Below are 13,207 nucleotides of genomic sequence, written 5' to 3' on the forward strand. Positions count from 1 at the left end.
AAATGACATCAGTCTCACGTGTTATTTTAATACTTTTGTGAGGACTTAATAGATTTCCTTAGTTAGTTTCAGCCTTTCCAGGTCAAATTCTGACAGATCTAAACACTAAGCATCATAATTTCACTGAAGTATTTCCTCCACTGAGTGATGGGATGTACGGATGTCTCATGAAGCAGAGACAGAGAAAGGAGTGAGCTGAGAGGAGGGCACCTTACAGCGGCAGGAGCAGCTGAAAACTATGTGTTTGTCTTGTAGTGGTTTCAGCCCTGAGCCCATTGCTTCTTACTGAAGATCGAAATCTTGAAAAATCCATCACAAGGACATAGTTTAATGTTCTTTGAAAGATCTATATTTTTAGTAAACAGCTGGGCAGTGTAATTTTTAGCATATATTTTTCAAACAGGAGCTAATAGTGCATTTGTTGGGGACTATTTTCAGCTGCGGATTAACGCACATTTAGTGCTAAAGAAAGAAAAAGAAAGAAAGAAAAAGGAAATGTGAATTAGGCACATTTCCATCAAGAGCTTTGGAGTGAATAAACTAGGCTACACAAAGCGTAGGTTCATCAGAAGGTGGCGATATAGACTACATTACACATGGCGGTAATAAACAGAGCAGAAGAAGATCAGGTCATGAACCAGAAACAAAACCAGTTGTTTGCAAACCACCAACAAGAAGAAACAAAACCAGTTGCTCCTACCAGCCATGAATACATTCATGTGTTGTGGGAATATCCAGGAAGCTGCCAACAGTGAAAACAGCTTCTTCTTCTTCTTCTTCTTCTTCTTCTTCTTCTCTCAGAGCAGAAACAGAGACTGGTGTAAATGAAATGTTCGCTGTCAGATGTTCACATGGTGCCTTTATTTGCATTAACTATTTTTTGAAAAAGGAAAAAAAAAAACGCCTCAATGAACAGAAAAACCTCCTTTTAATTAAAATAAATATTTACTTAGCTGTTTCCATCCTTTTTTTTAATGATACTTCAAAATGTGTCTAAAAACACACACATCACTTCTGGACAACAATGGGGCACAGTGGCACAGTGGAGGCTTGTCAGGCGGTTACACAGGAAATACTTTAGTGGGATCAGTTGGTCGTTGGTTTTGGTCTTTTCACGGATTCGCCTGACAATAGGAAAAATAGCCACCAGATATGTACTTTAAAGCAGGGATACGTATATATATATATGTCTGTGTGTGTGTGTGTGTGTGTGTCTCACTGTTTTGCACAAGAGGCCATTGTTTCAAAGGGGATTTTTGGGCCTTTACTGTAAATGTCTCCTCATTTGTTGATGTTCAAGGAAAGATGGCAACACTTATACTCTGCTGTGCGTGTATTGAGGTACTATAACATAAGAAATCTGGTGACAATCTATATTATATTCTTAAATATATTATTCTTATATACTTACAAACCCCATGAAAAGATTAAAACTAACAATGAAGCGAGATGACGTTCAAATAATCCTGATGGAGCTTGTTCCTCCATGCCATAGAGCTTAATTGCTTAATTGTCCAAAAACTGTTCAACACACATCAATGAGCCATGCTGTCGCACCAGGTGACATGTTCCTTCATTACACTGAAGGCAGACACACACACACACACACACACACACACACACACACACACTGCTCCATGGCTGAAAGTAGTTCCTAAGATGTGCACTGTTTGCCTCTGTTGGTGTAACATTTGCTAAAAACTACAGTGCCCAGATGTATTTGGAAATTGCTGAGCCTTTTTAAAAATATGTATTTGTGAATTGCTTCGGTGGGAACAAATGGTCTCGGGGCTGAGAGCCACAGACGGGGACGGAAGGTCCCAAAGTATTAAGACGTGGACGAAGACATTGTTGGTTCTGGTCTTTTTACAATAAGAAAAAATACAGAATGACACCAGCCTCAACCTTTAAAGTAAATATACTGATTTAAATATATTACAAAAAGCAACTCTTTCAACGAGACGGACATCTATCCTACCGTACCCAGAGGTTTGTCTGTTATCATGCAGTGCTGTGTGCGCCTAACATAAACCAGCCCTGACGACTTCTTTGAAGGAGCCAGACAAAACTCGAGCCATAACGACTGGGTTCAGTGTCACATTATGGGCATTATTTTACAACAGAATTAATAATTGATCATTGTGCCGACTGTTAAACTGCTTGCTGTTCCACTTCTATATGCAGCCATGAGTCTAAACACAGACACGTCACTGCTCCGGGCTCAAGGGCCTTTTGGGGGAGGGGCAGGGGGTGGCAGACACAACAAGAGGAAGTGGTATGGGATATGGGATAATGAAATATACCTCACACTCCCGAGGGGCATCACTTCACCTATCCTGGGGCTCACAAATAGCTCAAGTAACTGAGCCCCCACCACTTCACACACTGTGAGCCACACCCCGCTGTGCCCGAACCACACGGCTATCCTCCACCAAGACCCTGCAGCTATGCGCAGTTTGTACTTTATTTGTTTGCCGAAGTTGGAGTGACAGCAGCCCGAATCTGAGCTGCCAGCTCGCTCCCCTCGCCCTTCATCTTCATACTGCAGAAAGGGATAAAATACCCTTCTGGGTTCACGCAGGAAAAAAAAAAAAAAAATCAGGAAATGAAAGTTGTAACACGATCCTCTGTGTGCCAAACGTCTCCCTGAGCAGGGACAAAAGGCCCAGACAAGGGCCTATTTTAGCCTGCATGTGATAGAGGAGCAGGGAGGGATTGAGGAGCAGAAAAGAGGAGGCATAGGATTAAAATGTGTGAGGAATTAGGAGTTGCTAGGAAGCAGTGGGGATGAACTTAAATAATTTCCTCAGATGGAGATAGAGGAGGAGGAGGTGGAGGTGAGGGTGCTGCAGTGATGAACTCTGCTCAGAGCCCCACATCCCGCAGATATTCATGCACCAAGCAAAATAAACTTCCCATTCCGGCCCTGCAGTATGTTTCCCAGCGGGCCTCTCCTGAGAGAGACTCCTCATTCGTTGCTTATGGTCCAGTCGACTGCATCCAAGATAAGGGCAGAGAGAGAGAAAGACTTTTGCGTCGACAAAGAGGAGTAAAATAACAGATCTGAGCCTGCTTTCAATACTCAGGGGTTCATTAATGATGCAGAAAGAGACGGGAAGGAGATGATACTCATTCGCCTTTCTGCAGTTTGGTGAGAGGCACGTGCGCCATGGCCGATCACCAGGGCATCCCGGCAGCAGAGGGGGAGGAGGGGGAGAATGCTGCGCTGGTCCTGTCAGTGCTGACTGGTGCATTTGCAGCATGGTGTCAGTGGCCGGTGGTAATTACCAGGCTCTCTCTGAGTTACCGCTACACCAATGTGCCACCGGCTCTGGTATGCCAGCTAAGCTCTGTTATTAGGCACAGAGCTGCCACTGGACAGTAGGCGCTACTTCAGCAGACACACAGTCTGTCCATCCATCCATCCATCCGTCCATCTATCTATCTATCTATCTATCTATCTATCTATCTATCTATCTCAGGAATGGTTGTCTTACTGCTTAGAGAGTACAGGCTGAAGTGCTAAATTAGTAGGATCTTTGTCATAAGTGGGCAACATTTTTATCACATACAGCAGCTGTAATTAAGCACAGAACAGCTGTCATCTCGCTCCACCAAAATGACTGAAATGTCTTCATTAAAGCTGAATTTGGAGGAGTTGGAAAAACAATTTATGTAAATCCACTCACCCATCAAAGGAGCTGCAGAGAGGAAGACGCCTTCTCATCATCATCCCCCCGGTGCATGTCTTCAAAAGGACCGCCGGTGCCTGCAGAGGACAAGCGGCAGATGAGTTTGTGACATCCTGGATACACGCAGCACACAGGAAGACACTGATTTGACTGGATTTCACTTCATTCTTAGGTCGAGTGTTTTCATAGTTTCCCCTCTCAGGTAATGAGTCCGGTCAAAGTGAGCCACACAAAAAAGATTTTTAAACAGTCATGCATACATAGTGGAACAGTCCTAAATAACATTTATAAACTGCCACATTGGTTTGGCAGAAATCATTATTCTCAAAGCACTGCATGAAATTCTCAATTGCAAACCTCATTGTCTCACAGCAGCACATGCATTTCCTGTGGCTTTCATATAGAATTCAAGTAATACACGCAAAATTATTACCATCCATAAATTCATCCCAAAAACACCCAGATTCAAACCAGCATAAAACACGACTGAATATTGATCTGGCATATTAACCAGACTGTGTCGTGCATAAGACCGAAGCACGACACAGGATTAGAAATGTTAAATCAAAGGTGACATATTTCTGTATAGCAGTCCTGGTCTGCGCTCCTGCTGACAGTATTAGTCATGATACAACAGTATTAATTGCAAATACCTAAATCGGGGAGCTAGTTTCATACAGTAACTTCCTCCGTGTTTATTAACAATAATGAGCTTCATATCGAGTTTGAACTAAAAGTGGAATAAATGCAATACGACCATGATGGTGTTTGTTTTATCCAGTACGTTCTTTCACAGACAGCTATAATAAAAAAAAAAACCTGGGGACTGCTTGCACATTCCTAATCTACAGTAATATTTATTTGATTCTACAATAAATGATTAGAAAGCAGGAAAAAAAACAAGAAGTATAACAAACCAAGACAAAACAAACCTCCCTGCTGAATCATTAATAATATTATTATTTTAGAGGAGCGAAGAGATCCAATAGCATTTTTTTTTTTTTTTATCATAAACCCGTCTGTCGAGCATGTTAGAAGAAATGCTGTAGTACTGGCATATATTGTGATGCATTATAATAAAAAAGAAGAATTCATTAATTAATAACAGGCAGGAATTTTAGTTCAGGGCCACTGGAAAAATCTGGACTTTCTGAAGCCGCAGGAGACCTGACCTGAAAGTCTCTGCTTCACCCACTGCGAATCAGAGCTTGGCAGGTTTATAACTATGACCCAAGAGCATGGCTGAGAAAGGCTCAAGGTGCTGAACTTAAACTTGGCGACAGCTGCAGAAACTGGAAACCAGAGAGTTTAAATATAGACTCTTAGAATCCCAACTGGTGCCCTTGCCCTGCCTCAACACTTTCTTACACATGTATATTCACACCCTCCGCTCAGTAATGCTGTACGCTCATTTACACTCGGGTCCAGATTTACCTGCAGTTTGTTTGTATACATGTTGTAACATGTCAGACATGTATCTAAAAAGCTCTTTCTACATTTGATATTACTCTTAATGTGGGTTCTCTCATTAAATGGAGCCTAACTGGAGGCCTGAAATATTCCAAAAAACAAAACATAAACTACAGTATGTCTTCTCAGGCCATTGTCTTCTCAGTCTCTTCTTCAGTGTTGTGGGGGGGTTAATGAAAGCCGTAATTAAAGCTTTTGTTCACAATGTGAGACATTATTTTTGAACTACTCATGCAATGATACAGTCCATGACAGAAGTGAAAACCTGCCTCAGCAGCGCTACCGACTGTGTCCTCTCTACTGTGGATCTTGTACACCATCCTGTGGCCATAAGGCAGAACTACAAGTCCGGAAACTGATGCGAAAAAACGTGTTTATTTGTTTTAAATAAACTAATAAAAATCAGTTTGTCTTTAGATTTTTGTATAGCTCTTGTCACAGTGATAATCTGAGCGAGAGATACATTAGCACTGAATTTAAAACTGTATATATGTATATGTATGTGTGTGTGTGTGTGTGTGTGTGTGTGTGTGTGTGTGTGTATTTTTCACATCTAAAATAAAATAAATAATTGAACTAAAAATAAAATATTGCATAAAATTAGAATAATACATAAAAACGTAAAGAAATGGCATAAATCTCACAGCACTTTGGGAAAGTTACTGAGGAGAAAAACATATATATGAAGGTATTATTTAGTTGTTTTTTTTTGTGTAAACCCACATTAAGAATGAAGAACTCGCATGTGTAGTCACAGTGTTTTAGTTCAGAAGAATTATGTTTGAAGATAGATGAACGAGCCAGAGAAAAAAATGACTGATGACTCTTTAGGAAGCGTCTTTCTTTGATCAATGTCTCCATCTAGAGGTCAAATACGGTACTACAACCACTGACCTATGACAAATTGGAACCAACAACTCCCTTTCTTGGCTTTCTCGGGTTACAATTAGCCCTCAATATAAAACAGAATATAAAACATGTGTTCTGGTAATGTATCTCACTAAACTCCATTACAGCTTGAGTATTCTACTCAAGCACTAATTTTTGGGAGAATATTTTTTTATTTATGAGGAATATATTGAAGAAAGGTTTTTATTCCAAACATCAGCTTATAAAATACAATGAATTATTAGGTGAATTTAACCAATAATATTATTATCACAACATCTAGTCAAAGCGGAATTATCAGTCAGGCAAAGTGGGCAAAGGCCTTAGGAGCCCAAAATCCTCAGGGGCCCAAAAGAACCCAGGTTCCTTGTTTGGCTCCTAGTTTGTGGTCATTTGACTATTTGCACATTTCTTTGACAATGCAACACTGAGGCACAATATAAAGTGAATTGTTCAGGCCTTCGGGTGCTACACTGCATTTTACAGTAACCTAATCCTGGGGCCCTGTCTTGTAAAGGGGCCTCGTGTCAAATCTCGTTATAAAAGACTTTTTTCACAGGAGACATTCTGACTTGTCGCAGCAGGAAAAGCACAAGTTCTCCTCAGAACATTAACAACGGCCCTGTTCCATTCAAGGAAGACAGTGTGACAGTGATTCAACCGTTGAATCATTGACACGTGTTCTTTTCCTGATGCAACACGTCAAAAGGCTGAAACCTTTCATTTTTCAGTTGACGTAAATTTCCCTTTTTTGAAATTATTGCACACTAACTTTGGGGACAGGGTGGAGGGGGAGCCCTCTTCGCTCTGCGGCCCCTCGGTGGGTTCATCTGGCTCTGCATCTGGATCAACTATTGCTGTTGAATGACTCTCTAACACCGAAGACGTCATTCTTAAAAACCTAATAATTAACAGGCCGAATAGATTTGATCTTCTAGCATCACAATAACAGGAGAAATCCTCACACTGATCACCTCAAACTAACTGACGACATTATGTATCATTATGTTACATTTAGGTAGTTTTCACTGGGCTGTACAGATATTTTTAGTCTCTGACGTTGCTGCGGGCCCTCTGACCTCCATCTGCAGCTTCATCCGCGATCTGCTCCGTCGATATTCGCTTTCCCACAATGCACCAGGCCTGCGCACAGACGGCGTGTTTTCTTATCTGATTTTTGCGCCTGTCAAATCAAAGGCCACCTACAGCTCGACATCAGTGCTCTTTGTGTGAGCGGAGCAGTCTGATCGCACAGAGGCCTCATATCCGCCTCAAACAGCGGAGAGGAGCGACGCGGACGGGCCTATAGGTCGGATCGATGCATCGACTGATTGATTGATCCGCAGCCTGAACACGACTGAAGGCAGAACTGAAAGAGGTCAATAAACGTCTGTCAAGACGAACTGACAGAGTTCTCCTGAAGCTAGAACCTGCAGAACCCCATGTGGTTGAACGTGATCAATAAATTTGTGACTTTTAAATAAGACGTAGAAAAGGGCGAGAACTTCACCGTGACTGTGGGCTTAAAGCACAGAGCGTCAAGCCTTGTTTGCCCTGAGTTTCGTCTCTCAGGCTACGTGTATACAGGAAGGAAGGAGGAAGACAGTCAGGTTAAAAATTTGTGTTTGTATTATTTCTATTTACACACATAGAAATTTAACCAGAATTAAAGGAACAAAGGACACCGATTTTATATAAATAGCACATGTATATGAGGCCCTGGGTCCGAACAGAGCAACAGAAAACACTGCATGAGTAAAGAAGTGGTATGAACATTATGTATGACTGTTACATCGAAGCCTATTAGTGCAGGTTGATATGTTAAGAAGTGGATTTGACCCACCGGCTGTTGAAAACGTACCATCTCCAAATTTTTATTTTTATTTTTTATTTTTTTTTATGTGGGCATAAAGTTTTATGGAGTTTTGGTTTTAGACCCATAAGTTTATAGGTCTCATTTAAAGTCTTAATGCTAACTCTTACGCGGATATTTCAGACAATCTGGAGGAAACCCATTCCTGATTATCCTGATCCAAACCCAGAAGTGTTTGGTGTGAAAGAATTTAACATCCATCACTGCTGGGATAACTTCACCGCGGGCCTGCATGAGGGACCAGCCTGCTCTCATGCGCTCATGGCTGCATGGGGCCAAATCTCTGCAGACAATGTCGAACTGAGCAGCATCGCTCGGCGCACTGTTTTAGTCTGACATGTCGGTGAGATGTTCGGGTGTCCACATACTTTAGACTATACCGTGTCCGATACTTACATTTTTTTGTCTTGAGCACCGATAAAAGTGTTTTTAAAGTGGGTTTATGAGGCAGAAATGGGTGGAAGAACTTTGAAAACGAAGTGATCTAATGTGAGAATAAAATGCTAAATGAGGTTTATTCGCTTTGCGGGAGACGACCCTGAACACACCATCAGACAGATGACACTGGACACAGGCTTTGGTGCGCGAACTCAAAGCCACAAGGTTTCACCCAGGTAACATTGATGACATCATCCTGATGTGATCAGTTATCGAGCAGATTATTGATGAATTGAGGGAAGAGCAGGTGCGGAGAGCCTCACTGAAGGTGAACGGATCCATTGACACGAGTCAGCTTTAACTGAGCCTAAGTTTAACTTCTGAGGGACTTGGCTGAGTGAAATAAAATGTTATGGATGCGCATTATGTCAGTGTTTAAATCTACTCAGGGCAGCTACCACTGAGAGGACACAGGACTGATGTCCCTCGGTGTTTCTGGGGTTTTTTAAGGAGTTTAAATTTTACGTTCACGGACAATGGTGGGGGTTTTTTCAGGCTGATTCTGATATTCTTTGGAGTCACTACCTTTAAATGTCACTATTTCAGAGCTTAAAATAATCACTAATTGCAAGATAAAGCAAAACCAAAATGGATTTAATGTTTCTCTGACAGCACAGCTGGGACAAACACATAAATCAACACAACGTGGAGTTAAACTTCGTGATGTTTGGAGAAATTTGCACTAATTTCCTCAATATTTCTAAAATACTATTTGTTGTTCTTTTAAGTCGCAGAGCCATGAGGTCCTGAGCCAATAAGGAAACGAATAAAATCAATGAATCTGCATTATTCTCCCTGTGTTTTATTTAGGTTTTATCTTCTCAAACCAGGCAAATAGGCTATTTAACTATTATATTATATTATATTATATTATATTATATTATATTATATTATATTATATTATATTATATTATTGTGTAATCTAACTTCATTTTAGTTAGTTCTGGATTTAAATAGTCAGGAAAGCCACACAAGTGCTTGACCGACTTCTAGGATCCCCCATGTGGAACAATGTGTGGAGAAATAAATGACCACCAGGGGGCGCCGCGAGCACGCGGTTTCCCATTTTCCAGTTGCTCGTGATGTCGAAGCTGTGAGGCCTTCAGGAGCCGAAGCAGCCACAGACCAAAACATGAAATTGTTTGTTATTCCTTGAAAAGAAAAAACCTCATCGACGGGAAGAAAACGCGTCGACCAGGTCACAATAACATGTCACACACACACACACACACACACACACACACACACACACACACACACACACACACACACACACACAAAGCCTATAGAGAAATATTTATATTTCCAGTGTTGGAAAGGGGGACGGAGCGTTTTTCGAATGAAAACTTTGATATAAATTCATGGCCTTCGAACAATGTGCTGACAGACACGCGCCGCTGCTGTTTGGCGCCGGGAACAAACTATTTTGATGGCGAGGTTTTTTTTTTTCCCGAAAGATCATCCAGCGAGATCTGCTTTAACCTTGTAAACAACGCGCAGGGGAGTTTCTTTTAGATACATATAAATTTGGTAATAAAAGTTGTTGGAGCGCGGAGAGGACGGAGAGCGTTTGGGCTGAAAAACGAGAGGGTGACGAACAAAAGCCCTGCTGACGAGGCCAAGTTTCTCCTGCTGGGTGACCTCTTCCACTTCAGGAGGCGTGTTGAGAGGGAAAATGTGACGGCGTGACAGCATCAGAGTGAGCCCTTCACTGCTGCAGCGCTGTTATTAATAGCATTATGCAACAGTGGGCCTATTTATTTATCATCTTCATGCTAAAAAATAAAACGGAAGGTCTGAAAGCCCAGGCAGCGAGCTTCACTTCACTTCGGATTGTGAGGACACTGAGGGCTGATTATCAGCAGGGACAGCGGTGTGGAAGGATCCTGAAGGATTCGGATCTCCTTCTAAGGAAGCTAAAAGCGGCAATACAGGGTACAAGTACTCTGCTGCAAGCAAGAGTCATGCATTCAAAAGTGAAAGTACAGAAGTATTTGCATCAATATCAATGTAAAGTACCAAAGATAAAAGTACTCGTTCTGCAGAATCACATGCAAGCATCAATAATGTTGAAGCTGGTAACTTTGAGACTCATTTTAACTTATAATAATAATAATACATCATGATTTAGTAACTGATGATACACTCAGCAGCACAGGTACGCCACACCTGTACAATACAACAGCTCTTCTTTACAACGCTCCAAATGTTCACTTTTGTGTCACGGTGGAAATTAAATAATATGTTTCAGCACTGAGGTTATAGTTAAAGGGCTGCTGCTTTTTTTTCTTTTTTTTTTGGTGTCACACTTCCATAAATAAGAGGACAGAATAACAAACACCTCTCAGTATAACACAGCCCAGAACAGCAGCTCCTTTAAAAAAAAAAAAAAGGACCTCAGCACTAAAGCATATCATTTATTCATATGACAGTGTCAAAACAAACAAAGGCTGAACATCATAGGGATCATGAAAGCAGACTTCATGGCAGAACAGTTGTACTGGATTACATCAGACTGTGCAGGTGTACCTGAATGCAACCTGAGAGTATTTTGTATTAATAATCTCAAATCTGCAAAGTAACTACCACCTAAAGCTTTCAGATAAATATAGCGGAGTGAAAAAGTACAAGATCTGCCTCTGAAATGTTGTGGAGTGGAAGTATAAAGTAGCTCGAAATGAAAATACTCGAGTGCAAGTACTTCAAAATTGCACTTAAGCACAGTGCTTGATCCACCAGTGGCAGTATAAAAACAAACACACCCCTCTCATGACGACCCTTCACTCCCAGATTAATAAAAAACATTTTACTGATTGAAAAATCTGCAAATAATATTGGGCTGACAGGGCTCCACCGAGGCAGCGGCTCCAGATTAGACGACTGAAGCTCAAATTGACAAACCTATAGTGCATCTATTACTCTATCGTTTTGGATTTTAGACCTCCTGGCAGACAGAAATCAGGCTGAATGCAGCAGACTGTACAGGTGAGAGACCATCAGCACCGGGGCCCATGCAGGGTGTGCCCTTCAACAGCTGTTTTGTCGACTGGTGAATTCTCAATATATCGGTCTAACAGTGGCGAGAAAGTCCAGAGCTGAGGTTAAAAGGCCGTGAACGTCCACAAAACGTGGTGGTTGGTTTTCAGACACTGAGAGGTGTTCCTTTTCTGCCCCGGTTGATGTGAGTAAACAAGCAACGATTCCCTTCTACATAAGCTGCTGCAGCACAAACTGTCCTTCATCCTCCCAAGTTTGGTGCAGCGACTTCAAGAGGGGAGACAGTTGGACGAGGCCGTTTGTACAACATCTCGTATCTGTGACCTTCCCTCTGCTGCATGTTGTAAATAACAGGTTACTCTGTACATCGCCATACAGCGACGCTTTTAAATCCCCCCCAGTTTGCCCTGTAAAGAACTCGCTTTAGAAATACAAATCCTATTTGGACTCACACATTTTCTGGGCCTGTTAAAGGGATGTAAATACTCCCATCACGCAGCAGCACTGGATGTGACAGTCCAGGCTCCTCTGTGCCTTTGATTTGTTTATTTTTAACCACTGCTCTCCTTTAATGAGGCTGCTCCAATGCAATAAAAACACATTATCATTATTTCAGTATTAATCAGCGCTTAATAGTATAATAGGGTAATTACGCATGTGTAACACTCTGCTATTAAATAAAGTCTTAAACAGTTTGAGGCTTTATCAAAAACAGCTATAATTCCAAGTCAGTGCAGGCAGGCTCTGCAGACATGTCATGTCTGAACAGACATTTATGATGACAAACTACACGGTGCTTCAGAGTGTCTGCGCGCTGAGCGACGCTGACAGATTCAATGACAATGAAGATGTATAGTCAAGGCTGCAGCTCGCCCTTCAACGCATATCACAACCAGAGCTGAAAGAGCCTCTGCTCACGCAAGTTAACCGCACTTATCCGACAACCTTTAACTTGTCGACACGCTCTGAAGCTGAAATACCTGGCGAAGTAAGTTCAGCCCACCACATACTCACACCAATGCAAGATGAAATGCTTTCTCCACGATTGCAAGATCGGGTTAAGGGAGGGGGGGGGGGGGGGGGGGGCAAAGAGATGTGGCCTGTTATTTCATTTACAGCCGCCCACCAACTAGATTTAAGCATTTCTGAAGCATATGCGCTGCGCCGAGGCTACTACAAGTCAGAAAACAATCAACTGGCAATTAAATCCTGTTAATAGGCCAAGCCATGAGCTCACGCTGTAGCGCGCGCACGCAGGCACGCACACGCACGCACACACACATACACACACATACACACAGAAGTCGTGATTTCCGCGCCCCAGACTACCCTCACAGGAGTCTTTTCTTTGGAGAGGGACCCGCGGTCGCTTCCCTTTACAAAACAGCGGCAGGGCCCCTTTTGTCCGAGCAGGGACCCCAGACCCATCATTAGCACTGATTACCGCTGACCAGTTTGACAACCTTATTGACTGCGAGAAAGACTTTTTCATCTAGTCCCCCGGTCGTCCCTATTTTCAACAGAAACGGAAATATTCAGCCATTTTGTCCCCGTGGTTTGAAAGAGGAGCAGCCAAAAAAAAAAAGGAAAAGAAAGAGAAAGAACCCCCCCTCCAACCCCCGCCGACCCAAACCCATTTATTTCCCTTCACTTGTTTCCTCTCTCTGTCTCTCTCCATACAGATTTAGCTTCGAGCTGAAAGGCTTTTGTGAGTTTCAGAAGTTACTGTAGCCTAATTAATTGCAAATTGGACGAAACCAGGTGTCTGTCCCATCAGACGGAAAAGCTCAACTTTAACTTCTGCTTTGCTCACTTTGCTCTTTTTCTGTTTCTCATCACGTCACGACTT

Source organism: Chaetodon auriga, chromosome 14 (genome assembly GCF_051107435.1).
Source record: "Chaetodon auriga isolate fChaAug3 chromosome 14, fChaAug3.hap1, whole genome shotgun sequence".
Lineage (NCBI taxonomy): Eukaryota > Metazoa > Chordata > Actinopteri > Chaetodontiformes > Chaetodontidae > Chaetodon > Chaetodon auriga.